Source organism: Palaemon carinicauda, chromosome 45 (assembly GCF_036898095.1).
Source record: "Palaemon carinicauda isolate YSFRI2023 chromosome 45, ASM3689809v2, whole genome shotgun sequence".
In the NCBI taxonomy this organism is placed as follows: Eukaryota; Metazoa; Arthropoda; class Malacostraca; order Decapoda; family Palaemonidae; genus Palaemon; species Palaemon carinicauda.
The window spans coordinates 32,807,717-32,819,578 of NC_090769.1; positions in this window are offsets into that span (position 1 = coordinate 32,807,717).

Consider the following 11,862-nt stretch of genomic DNA (forward strand, 5'->3'; position numbering starts at 1 on the left):
CTATTTTAGGTGCCTAATATATAACATTAGGGTCTTTTTTACCTCTATTTTGAGGTGCATTACCTATAGCATTAGATGCTCTTTGACCTCTATATTTAGGTGCCTTATTTATAGCATTAGGGTCTTTTTTACCTCTATTTTGAGGTGCATTACCTCTAGCATTAGAGGCTCTTTGACCTCTATATTTAGGTGCCTTATTTATAGCATTAGATGCCTTTTGACCTTGATTTTGAGGTGCATTACTTCAAGCATTAGAGGTTCTTTGACCTCTATTTTTAGGAGCCTTATATATAGCATTAGGGACTTTTTTCCCTCTATTTGTAGGAGCGTTATTTATAGCATTAGAGGCTTTTTACCTGGAGTTTGAGGTTCATTACTTCTAGCATTAGAGGCTCTTTGGCCTCTCTTTTTTTGGTTCCTTTATTATAGCATTAGGAGCTTTTTTACCTCGAATTTAAGGTGCATTACTTGTAGCATTAAAGGCTCTTTTATCTCTATTTTGAGGTGCCTTATTTATAGCATTAGGGGGTTTTTGACCTCGATTTTTAGGTGCCTTATTTATAGCATTAGGGGCTTCTTGACCTCGATATTGAGGTGCATAACTTCCAGCATTAGAGGCTCTTTGACCTCTCTTTTTGGATGCCTTATTTATAGCATTAGGGGATTTTTGACCTCTTCTTTTAGGAGCCTTATATATAGCATCAGGGGCTTTTTGACCTTGATTTTGAGGTGCATTGCTTCTAGCATTAGAGGCTCTTTGACCTGTATTGTTTTTGGTGCCTTACTTATAGCATTAGGGGTTCTTTTACCTCGATTTTGAGGTCCATTACTTGTAGTATTAGAGGCTCTTTGAGCTCTATTTTTAGGTGCCTTGTTTATAGCGTTATGGGCTTTTTGACCTCCTATTTTGAGGTGTAATACCTCTAGCATTAGGGGCTCTTTGACCTCTATTTTTAGGAGCCTTATATATAGCATTAGGAGCTTTTTGACCTCTATTTGTAGCAGCCTTATATGTAGCATTAGGGGCTTTTTTACCTCTATTTCTAGGAGCTTTATAAATAGTATTAGGGGCTTTTTGACCTCTATTTCTAGGAGTCTTATAAATAGCATTAGGGGCTTTTTTACCTCTATTTCTAGGAGCCTTAAAAATAGCATTAGGGGCTTTTTTTACCTCGATTTTGAGGTGCATTACTTGTAGCATTAGAGGCTCTTTGACCTCTATTTTTAGGTACCTTATTTATAGCATTAGGGGCTTTTTAACCTCGATTTTGAGGTGCATTACTTTTAGCATTAAAGGCTCTTTGACCTCTCTTTTTAGGTGCCTTATTTATAGCATTAGAGGCTCTTTGACCTCTATTTTAGGAGCCTTATATATAGCATTAGTTACTTTTTTATCTCGATTTTGAGGTCCATTATTTGTAGCATTAGAGGCTCTTTTACCTCTATTTTTAGGTGATTTATTTATAGCATTAGGGCCTTTTTTACCTCTATTATTATGTGCCTTATTTCCAGCATTAAGGTTTTTTAACCTTCATTTTGAGGTGCCTTATTTCTCGTATCAGGGGCTTTTTTTACCTCTTATTTCAAGGTGACTTACCTCTAGCATTAAAGGCTATTTTCCGTCTTCGTTTAAAGGCTCTTCGTTGTTGTTCTCTTCTCTCTGTTCTAGTTTTTCAAGTTCTTTAGTCTTTCGGCTTCCTTTGATATTTCATCTTCCAGTTTCCTTAGTTCGTCAATTTCCGAGATTTCATCGTATTCTTTCCTAGTTCGTCAGTTTCCTTCTAGATTTCAAGAGAGATTTCAGTGCCGTGTGTCCTCAGTTCGTCAGATTCCTCAGAGAAATCGATGGCATTCATGTCTTTGTCCATAAGGGCGATAGGCAAAGACAGGAATGCAATAAATTTTCTCCCCATGTGTCTTCATGCTAAAGTAAACGACGAGCAACACAATATATTTACCAATACGATCTGGATATGTCCTTTCTTCAATGTCGAATTTTGGGACTATCCTGTTGAAGAATTACACGTCGCTCACCCTTTAGTTGATCCATTCTGTCTCCGTCCTTATTTCCTTAGTTCCAATAGTCTCCAATTAAAGGACGTCGTTGCAAAAGCCCAAGGCGCGTACATTATGTTCTTCAAAGCTCGACAACTTCTGCAGCAATCACCAAAACCAACTCCAGATGAAAGTGTTCCGAAGACCCCCTTGATGATCCTGTAGTTGTAATACACAATTCTCACAGTCATCTCCCTATTCCAAAAATAGCCTTTGACAATGTTCACTGCGTTGCATGCTTAGTTTGAAAAAAAAAAGAGATCAGGTCTTCAAAAGTCATTTGAAGCTCGGGGCGGAGCCGTTCAGAATTGCTGCGGGAAGATTCTGTTCTGGAGTCATTCAGAACTCCATGCTAAGTCTATGGCTATGTGTTCTGAAGCCTTCTGAAGATCCCGGAAAATTTTCTTCAGGTGCCGTTCAGGGAGCTCCAGGAAGAATCTGTCTGAAGTCATTCTGAACTCCGTGCTAAGTCTATGGCCATTTCTTCCTTGAAGATTTTCTTCCGAAGTCGTTTAGGACTCGTGAAAAAAACTCTTTTTTCGTTTCAATAAACCCTAGTAATTCATCATCATCATCATCATCATCATCATCATCATCATCATCATCATAATAATAATAATAATAATAATAATAATAATAATAATAATAATAATAACAAGTGAGCAAGTCCTGAACGCGGACATGGTCCTCGTAGAGGACATACCTCCGCCAAGGTGACCTAGAGCGCCATATGTCCTAGAATCATGAATTGATGTGACTTCGACTTTCACATGACCTTGACCTTCACGTGACCTTCAAGTGACCTTGACCTTCACGTGACCTTGACCTTCACATGACCTTGGCTTCAAGTGACCTTGATCTTCAAATGTACTTGACCTTCACGTGACCTTGACCTTCAGGTGACCTTGACCTTCACGTGACCTTGACCTTCACGTGACCTTGACCTTCAAGTGACCTGCTTGACTTTTGACCTTCAAGTGATCTTTGTTCATTTGCCACTGATACTTAATATGACATTGATATAATGCACCAATATGACCTTGACCTTTGACCTTTATAAATTTGAACATCACCCATGGGTTGCGCCTGGACTAGGACTTCCCTGTTGGCTTATGCAAAAGTCAGTGCTTTATTTCTGTCTCTTGATATGGCCACTTATGTCATAGTGACACCAGTGACCCCTGTGACCTTGACCTTGGGGTGACCTTGACCAAAATTTAATCAGTTCTTCCATACACATTGGGGAACTACTTGGCCAAGTTTGAAGTGATTCCGTGTAGAAATGTGGCCTCTACGTTGTCCACAGACAGACAGACAAACAGAGAAACAAACAAACAAACAAACAAACAAACCGAACCGAAAACATAACCTCCGCCGCTTGGCGGAGGTAATAATAATGATAATAATAGTAATGATGATAATAATGATAATAATGATAGTAATAATAATAATACTCTACATGATTTGATTTATGGATTTGAGTCTGAAAGTTCTGAAGTCGTTCAACGCCCGGATTTGCAATTTGAAGGAAAAGTTAAGAGACTAGGAAAATGAAAAGATAATTAATACTATAATTTATTACTTTCTTTATTAAGTAACACCTGTAGCGCACTCGGCGATCGAACTCGGGCGACGGGCAATTGACGTTTTCAACAAACCGCATTGAAATAACCGAAGGCTTCGACTTATTTTTTCAGGTTTGAGATTTAAAGCAACACATTTTCGGTACTAATCGATATCAGAGCCGTTCGAAACACAGAAAATACGTCTCAGAAAAACGCATTTCAAGAGTAATTTTCTGAAGAATTCATTTTCAATAATCAATAATGATGTAATATTCACATGATTTTTCCAATAGAATTATTACTTTCTAGATTTTTTTCGAAGGCGATGGATGTTACTATGTGTATATGTCATGTTTCTACCAATGGTTTGTATATTCATACACACACACACACACATATATATATATATATATATATATATATATATATATATATATATATATATATATATATATATATATATATATATATATATGGTGTGCAGCAGGGTCCAAAAACATCAGTAAAAGGGCCATGATTTATTTAGAGACGTTTCGAACATTACATGTTCATTATCAATCTGTAAAAGATATAAATATAAAATTCTTAAAATATGTCCAATAACTTAAAACAAAATAGTAAAAGAATATTAAAACATTATAGATTTTATAACAGAAAATCGTAAATAACTGAAACAGTAAAGCATAAGAGAACCAGTGCTCACCAAACCATATATAGGAGAAGATGAAGAACGAATGAGTAAAAATTGTTACCCACCTACGACTTCAGTTATGCTAAGGAAAGAGAAGCGGAGGAGTTAGAGTTTAAAGAAGGAACAAGCCGTTTGATGTATAATGACTCAAGGGAAATTAGAAATTCGCTGTGTTTTGTCCCACCAATAATTGAAAAATGTTTTTTGTTTACTTGGATTTTGAAAATGGCGGCATGATTCCTTATATTAGAAGATTCAGGGTTATCAAGTCTCTGACCAGTTCTGAAGCTGTATCCCAAGTGGCTACAGTATCTCACCTGCAACAACCTACGACTAGATCCAACATAGATACCGGGACATCCCGGGCACTTTGAATTTATAAATGATGTTGGACCTCATGAAGGTCTGCAGTTTGTTTTTGTAGCCAAAAAAATACATTAATTTTGAGTGGATTGATTGGGATTAGTGGGATGTTGAGGCAGTCGAACTCTTTTTCTATTATTTTTTTAAGTTTGATGGAAAACTTATTGTCAGATAATTAAGGAATTGTAGCGAAAATATGTTTCTTTTTGACATTATACGATGGTACTGGAGTGGAAAAATGTCGTGAGAGGAGCTTGTTAATAACCTTGTGAACCATACTTTCAGGGTAAGAGATTTGAGAGAAAAAAATAACCAAAAATTAAAACTCCTTATGAAAAAGGGACCAACTCGAGGAATATCGCAGAGCCCGATAAACAAGTGTGTATATAGCATTTAGTTTAGAATTTAAAAAACAAGAACTATAAAAATTGTTGGCAAGTCCAGTGTATGTCTTTTTCCGATACACAGTTGTTATAAATTCATCATTGTCTTGCCAACAATTTCTATAGTTCTTGTTTTTTAAATTTCAAACTAAATGCTATATGCACATTTGTTTATCGGGCTCTGCGATATTCCTCGAGTTGGTCCCTTTTTCATTTATTTGTATTCTATTCTTTGATATGTTTCACTTCAGCGATTTTGCTATGCCCCACTTCGAGTCATACACAAGCAAGGAATAAGATATATTTTCTTCTATACTTTCATAGCATTAAATAGTTAAGTCACCTGCTCTTCTGACCATGACAGTATTATTAAATTTTTTTTTATTAATTTTAACCCTTATGAAACTCATTTATTTCACGTTTTTTGACTGGGCTCGATAAATAGGTAAAATTAAGGCGGGTGAACGTTTCGGCAGTGTTGATGGCCTTCACCTACTTTTTTTAGGTCAACATTTTGTCTTTATTTCGTAAAATTTGGAAGTTGGTGCTTTTCGATTTGTTTTTCATCTTGACCTATTTTACGAACTCAAAGGTAAATTTAAATTGCTACAGCACTATTTTTCTCCGGTTTAAACGATTTTTTTAAGTAGTTATTAGCGTTAGGCCCAAAGCATTTTTCACATTTTATTTCAATTTCAGTTTAACGAAATTTAAGTTATGTTTTATGGAGGTTGGTCTTAGGGCAATTCGAATCCCCCCTCAACGGAAATATTTTCAGGATTTTCAGGAAACTAATTCCAGTTATATTATGCAGTGACTTAATTACATTACATATTTCTCATCAAGTGATCGTATCTTTTTTGTCCGTGCAGATATACTTCTAATGATCATCATCTTCATCTTGTTGTAGTTGTTGTTGTTGTTCTTCTTCTTGTTCTTTTTCTTCTTCTTCATCTTCTTCTTCTTCTTCTTTGTTGTTGTTATTGTTGTTGTCGTTGTTGTTGTTGTTCTTCTTCTTCCTCTTCCTCTTCCTCTTCTTCTTCTTCTTCTTCTTCTTCTTATGTTGTTGTTGTTTTCTTTACTACTACAGTTTTATTATTTTATTTAGAAACAAAAATTCCTTCCCATGAACAACCACGTCCAGATGTCCTGAAAGGACTCGCAATTTATACGTTACTAGTTTCTTTTGTCGTTTTTGTAGATGGAAACATTCCAGAGTTACTGTCATCAGATGCCTAAGGAGGATTCTTTTACTCCTCGAAAGTACTTGTTATGACATTATGGAGAAGACCGTACAGTATTTTATCCTTTCTCCAGCCTCCCTTTTATCGCTGAACTAAATAGGGCTGTATTGCCAGCTTCGATGTCCTTTGAATTATGTTATATTTTTATATTTATTACTGTATGTATGGTTCGGTTTCTGATTTTTTTCCGCCAGCAGTATACATACAAACATATGTATATATGTATATATATATATATATCTATATATATATATATATATATATATATATATATATATATATATGTATATATATATATATATATATATATATATATATATGTATATATATATATATATATATATATATATATATATATATATATATATATGAGAAAGTCCTTCAAGATCTTCGGTGATCAATCTATTCTGAAGAAGTGTTTTAATTCTTTCATTCTACCTTGTTTTGAGTATTGCTCTCCTGGCTGGTCTTCAGCTGCTGATTTTCATCTTAATTTGTTGGACAGAAACTTACTGTCTGTTAAATTTCTTATTCCTGATCTAGATATTAATCTTTAGCACCGTCGTTCAACTAGTTCATTATGCATGTTGCATAAGATTTTTCATAATTCTGACCATCCTTTACATTCAGATCTCCTTGGACAATTCTATCCTGTTCGTAATACTAGGCAGGCAGTTAATTCTAATAGCCAGGCCTTCTCCATCATGAGGCTCAATACTACACAGTATTCTAGAAGTTTTATTCCAGCTGTGACCAAGCTGTGGAATGATCTTCCTAATCGGGTAGTTGAATCAGTAAAACTTCAAAAGTTCAAAGTTGCAGCAAATGTGTTCATGTTGAACAGGCTGACATAAGTCTTTTCATAGTTTATATATGACACATCTGTTTTGACGTTGTTACTGTTTTTAGAATGATTTATTGCTAATTTGTTCTCATCATTTATTTATTTCCTTGTTTCCTTTCCTCATTGGGCTATTTTTCCCTGTTGGAGCCTTTGGGCTTATAGCGTCTTGCTTTTCCAACTTGGGTTTTAGCTTGGCTAGTAATAATGATAATGATAATTATATACATTATATATATATATATATATATATATATATATATATATATATATATATATATATATATTGTATATAATTATCATTATTTTTAGGTGCCTTATCTCTGGCATTAGGGCCTTTTTTACCTCTATTTTAAGGTGTCTTATTTCTAGCACTAGGGACTTTTTGACCTCTATTTTGGGGTGCCTTATCTCTAGCATTAGAGTCTTTTTTTACCTCTATTTTGAGGGGCCTTATCTCTAGCATTAGAAGCTCTTTGACCTCTTTTTCTAGGAGCCTTATAAATAGCATTAGGGGCTTTTTGATCTCTATTTCTAGGAGCCTTATAAATAGCATTAGTGGCTTTTTTACCTCTATTTCTAGGAGCCTTATAAATAGCATTAGGGGATTTTTTACCTCTATTTCTAGGAGCCTTATAAATAGCATTAGTGGCTTTTTTACTTCTATTTTGAGGTGTCTTATTTCTAGCACTAGGGACTTTTTGACCTCTATTTTGAGGTGTCTTATTACTAGCACTAGGGACTTTTTGACCTTTATTTTGAGGTGCCTTATCTCTAGCATTAGAGTCTTTTTTTACCTCTATTTGAGGGGCCTTATCTCTAGCATTAGAAGCTCTTTGACCTCTCTTTTTTTTTGGTGCCTTATTTATAGCATTAGGAGCTTTTTTACCTCTATTTCTAGGAGCCTTATGAATAGCATTAGGGGCTTTTTGATCTCTATTTCTAGGAGCCTCATAAATAGCATTAGGGGCTTTTTTATCTCTATTTCTAGGAGCCTTATGAATAGCATTAGGGGCTTTTTGACCTCTATTTCTAGGAGCCTTATAAATAGCATTAGATGGTTTTTTACCTCTATTTCTAGGAGCCTTATGAATAGCATTAGGGGCTTTTTTATCTCTATTTCTAGGAGCCTTATAAATAGCATTTGGAACTTTTTTACCTCTATTTCTATGAGCCTTATGAATAGCATTACGGGCTTTTTACCTCTATTTCTAGGAGCCTTATAAATAGCATTAGAGGGTTATTTATCTCTATTTCTAGGAGCCTTATGAATAGCATTAGGGGCTTTTTTATCTCTATTTCTAGGAGCCTTATAAATAGCATTAGGGGCTTTTTGACCTCTATTTCTAGGAGCCTTATGAATAGCATTAGGGGCTTTTTTATCTCTATTTCTAGGAGCCTTATGAATAGCATTAGGGGCTTTCTGATCTCTATTTCTAGGAGCCTTATAAATAGCATTAGGGGCTTTTTGATCTCTATTTCTAGGAGCCTTATAAATAGCATTAGGGGCTTTTTGATCTCTATTTCTAGGAGCCTTATAAATAGCATTAGGGGCTTTTTGATCACTATTTCTAGGAGCCTTATGAATAGCATTAGGGGTTTTTTTATCTCTATTTCTAGGAGCCTTATGAATAGCATTAGGGGCTTTATGATCTCTATTTCTAGGAGCCTTATGAATAGCATTAGGGGCTTTTTGATCTCTATTTCTAGGAGCCTTATGAATAGCATTAGGGGCTTTTTGATCTCTATTTCTAGGAGCCTTATGAATAGCATTAGGGGCTTTTTTATCTCTATTTCTAGGAGCCTTATAAATAGCATTAGGGGCTTTTTGATCACTATTTCTAGGAGCCTTATGAATAGCATTAGGGGCTTTTTTATCTCTATTTCTAGGAGCCTTATAAATAGCATTAGGGGCTTTTTGACCTCTATTTTTAGGAGCCTCATAATTAGCATTAGGGGCTTTTTGATCTCTATTTCTAGGAGCTTTATAAATAGCAATAGGGGCTTCTTTACCTCTATTTCTAGGAGCCTTATAAATAGCATTAGGGGCTTTTTGATCTCTATTTCTAGGAGCCTTATGAATAGCATTAGGGGCTTTTTTATCTCTATTTCTAGGAGCCTTATAAATAGCATTAGGGGGTTTTTGATCTCTATTTCTAGGAGCCTTATGAATAGCATTAGGGGCTTTTTGATCACTATTTCTAGGAGCCTTATAAATAGCATTAGGGGCTTTTTGATCACTATTTCTAGGAGCCTTATGAATAGCATTTCGGGTTTTTTTATCTCTATTTCTAGGAGCCTTATGAATAGCATTAGGGGCTTTTTGATCTCTATTTCTAGGAGCCTTATGAATAGCATTAGGGGCTTTTTGATCTCTATTTCTAGGAGCCTTATGAATAGCATTAGGGGCTTTTTGATCTCTATTTCTAGGAGCCTTATAAATAGCAATAGGGGCTTTTTTATCTCTATTTCTAGGAGCCTTATGAATAGCATTAGGGGCTTTTTGATCACTATTTCTAGGAGCCTTATAAATAGCATTAGGGGCTTTTTGTTCTCTATTTCTAGGAGCCTTATGAATAGCATTAGGGGCTTTTTGATCTCTATTTCTAGGAGCCTTATGAATAGCATTAGGGGCTTTTTGATCTCTATTTCTAGGAGCCTTATAAATAGCATTAGGGGCTTTTTGATCTCTATTTCTAGGAGCCTTATAAATAGCATTAGGGGCTTTTTTATCTCTATTTCTAGGAGCTTTATAAATAGCATTGGGGGCTTTTTGATCCCTATTTCTAGGAGCCTTATGAATAGCATTAGGGGTTTTTTATCTCTATTTCTAGGAGCCTTATGAATAGCATTAGGGGCTTTTTGATCTCTATTTCTAGGAGCCTTATGAATAGCATTAGGGGCTTTTTGATCTCTATTTCTAGGAGCCTTATGAATAGCATTATGGGCTTTTTTATCTCTATTTCTAGGAGCCTTATAAATAGCATTAGGGGCTTTTTTATCTCTATTTCTAGGAGCCTTATAAATAGCATTAGGGGCTTTTTGATCACTATTTCTAGGAGCCTTATAAATAGCATTAGGGGCTTTTTGATCTCTATTTCTAGGAGCCTTATAAATAGCATTAGGGGCTTTTTGATCACTATTTCTAGGAGCCTTATAAATAGCATTAGGGGCTTTTTTATCTCTATTTCTAGGAGCCTTATAAATAGCATTAGGGGCTTTTTGATCACTATTTCTAGGAGCCTTATGAATAGCATTAGGGGCTTTTTTATCTCTATTTCTAGGAGCCTTATGAATAGCATTAGGGGCTTTTTTTACCTCTATTTCTAGGAGCCTTATAAATAGCATTAGGGGCTTTTTGATCTCTATTTCCAGGAGCTTTATAAATAGCATTAGAGGCTTTTTTATCTATATTTCTAGGAGCCTTATAAATAGCATTAGAGGGTTTTTTATCTCTATTTCTAGGAGCTTTATAAATAGCATTAGGGGCTTTTTGATCTCTATTTCTAGGAGCCTTATGAATAGCATTAGGGGCTTTTTGATCTCTATTTCTAGGAGCCTTATAAATAGCATTAGGGGCTTTTTTACCTCTATTTCTAGGAGCCTTATAAATAGCATTAGGGGCTTTTTGATCTCTATTTCCAGGAGCTTTATAAATAGCAATAGGGGCTTCTTTACCTCTATTTCTAGGAGCCTTAGCATTAGGGGCTTTTTGACCATTTCTAGGAGCCTTATAAATAGCATTAGGGACTTTTTTACCTCTATTTCTAGGAGCCTTATGAATAGCATTAGGGGCTTTTTCACCTCTATTTCTAGGAGCATTATAAATAGCATTAGGGGCTTTTTGATCTCTATTTCCAGGAGCTTTATAAATAGCAATAGGGGCTTCTTTACCTCTATTTCTAGGAGCCTTAGCATTAGGGGCTTTTTGACCATTTCTAGGAGCCTTATAAATAGCATTAGGGACTTTTTTACCTCTATTTCTAGGAGCCTTATGAATAGCATTAGGGGCTTTTTCACCTCTATTTCTAGGAGCATTATAAATAGCATTAGGGGCTTTTTGACCTCTATTTCTAGGAGCCTTATGAATAGTATTAGGGGCTTTTTTACCTCTATATCTAGGAGCCTTATAAATAGCATTAGGGGCTTTTTGACCATTTCTAGGAGCCTTATAAATAGCATTAGGGGCTTTTTTACCATTTTTAGGAGCCTTATAAATAGCATTAGGGGCTTTTTTACCTCTATTTCTAGGAGCTTTATGAATAGCATTAGGGGCTTTTTGACCTCTATTTTTAGGAGCCTTATAAATAGCGTTAGGGGCTTTTTGACCTCTATTTCTAGGAGCCTTATGAATAGCATTTGGGGCTTTTTTACCTCGATTTTGAGGTGCATAACTTCTAGCATTAGAGGCTCTTTGACCTCTCTTTTTAGGTACCTTTTTATAGCATTAGGGGCTTTTTGACCTCGATTTTGATGTGCATAACTGCTAGCATTAGAGGCTCTTTGACCTCTCTTTTTAGGTGCCTTTTTATAGCATTAGGGGCTTTTTGACCTCAATTTTGAGGTGCATAACTTTTAGCATTAGAGGCTTTTTGACCTCTCTTTTTAGGTGCCTTTTTATAGCATTGGCGGTTTTTTTACCTCTATTTTTAGGTGCCTTATTTATAGCATTAGAGGCTCTCTGACCTCTATTTTTAGGTGCTTTATTTATAGCATTAGA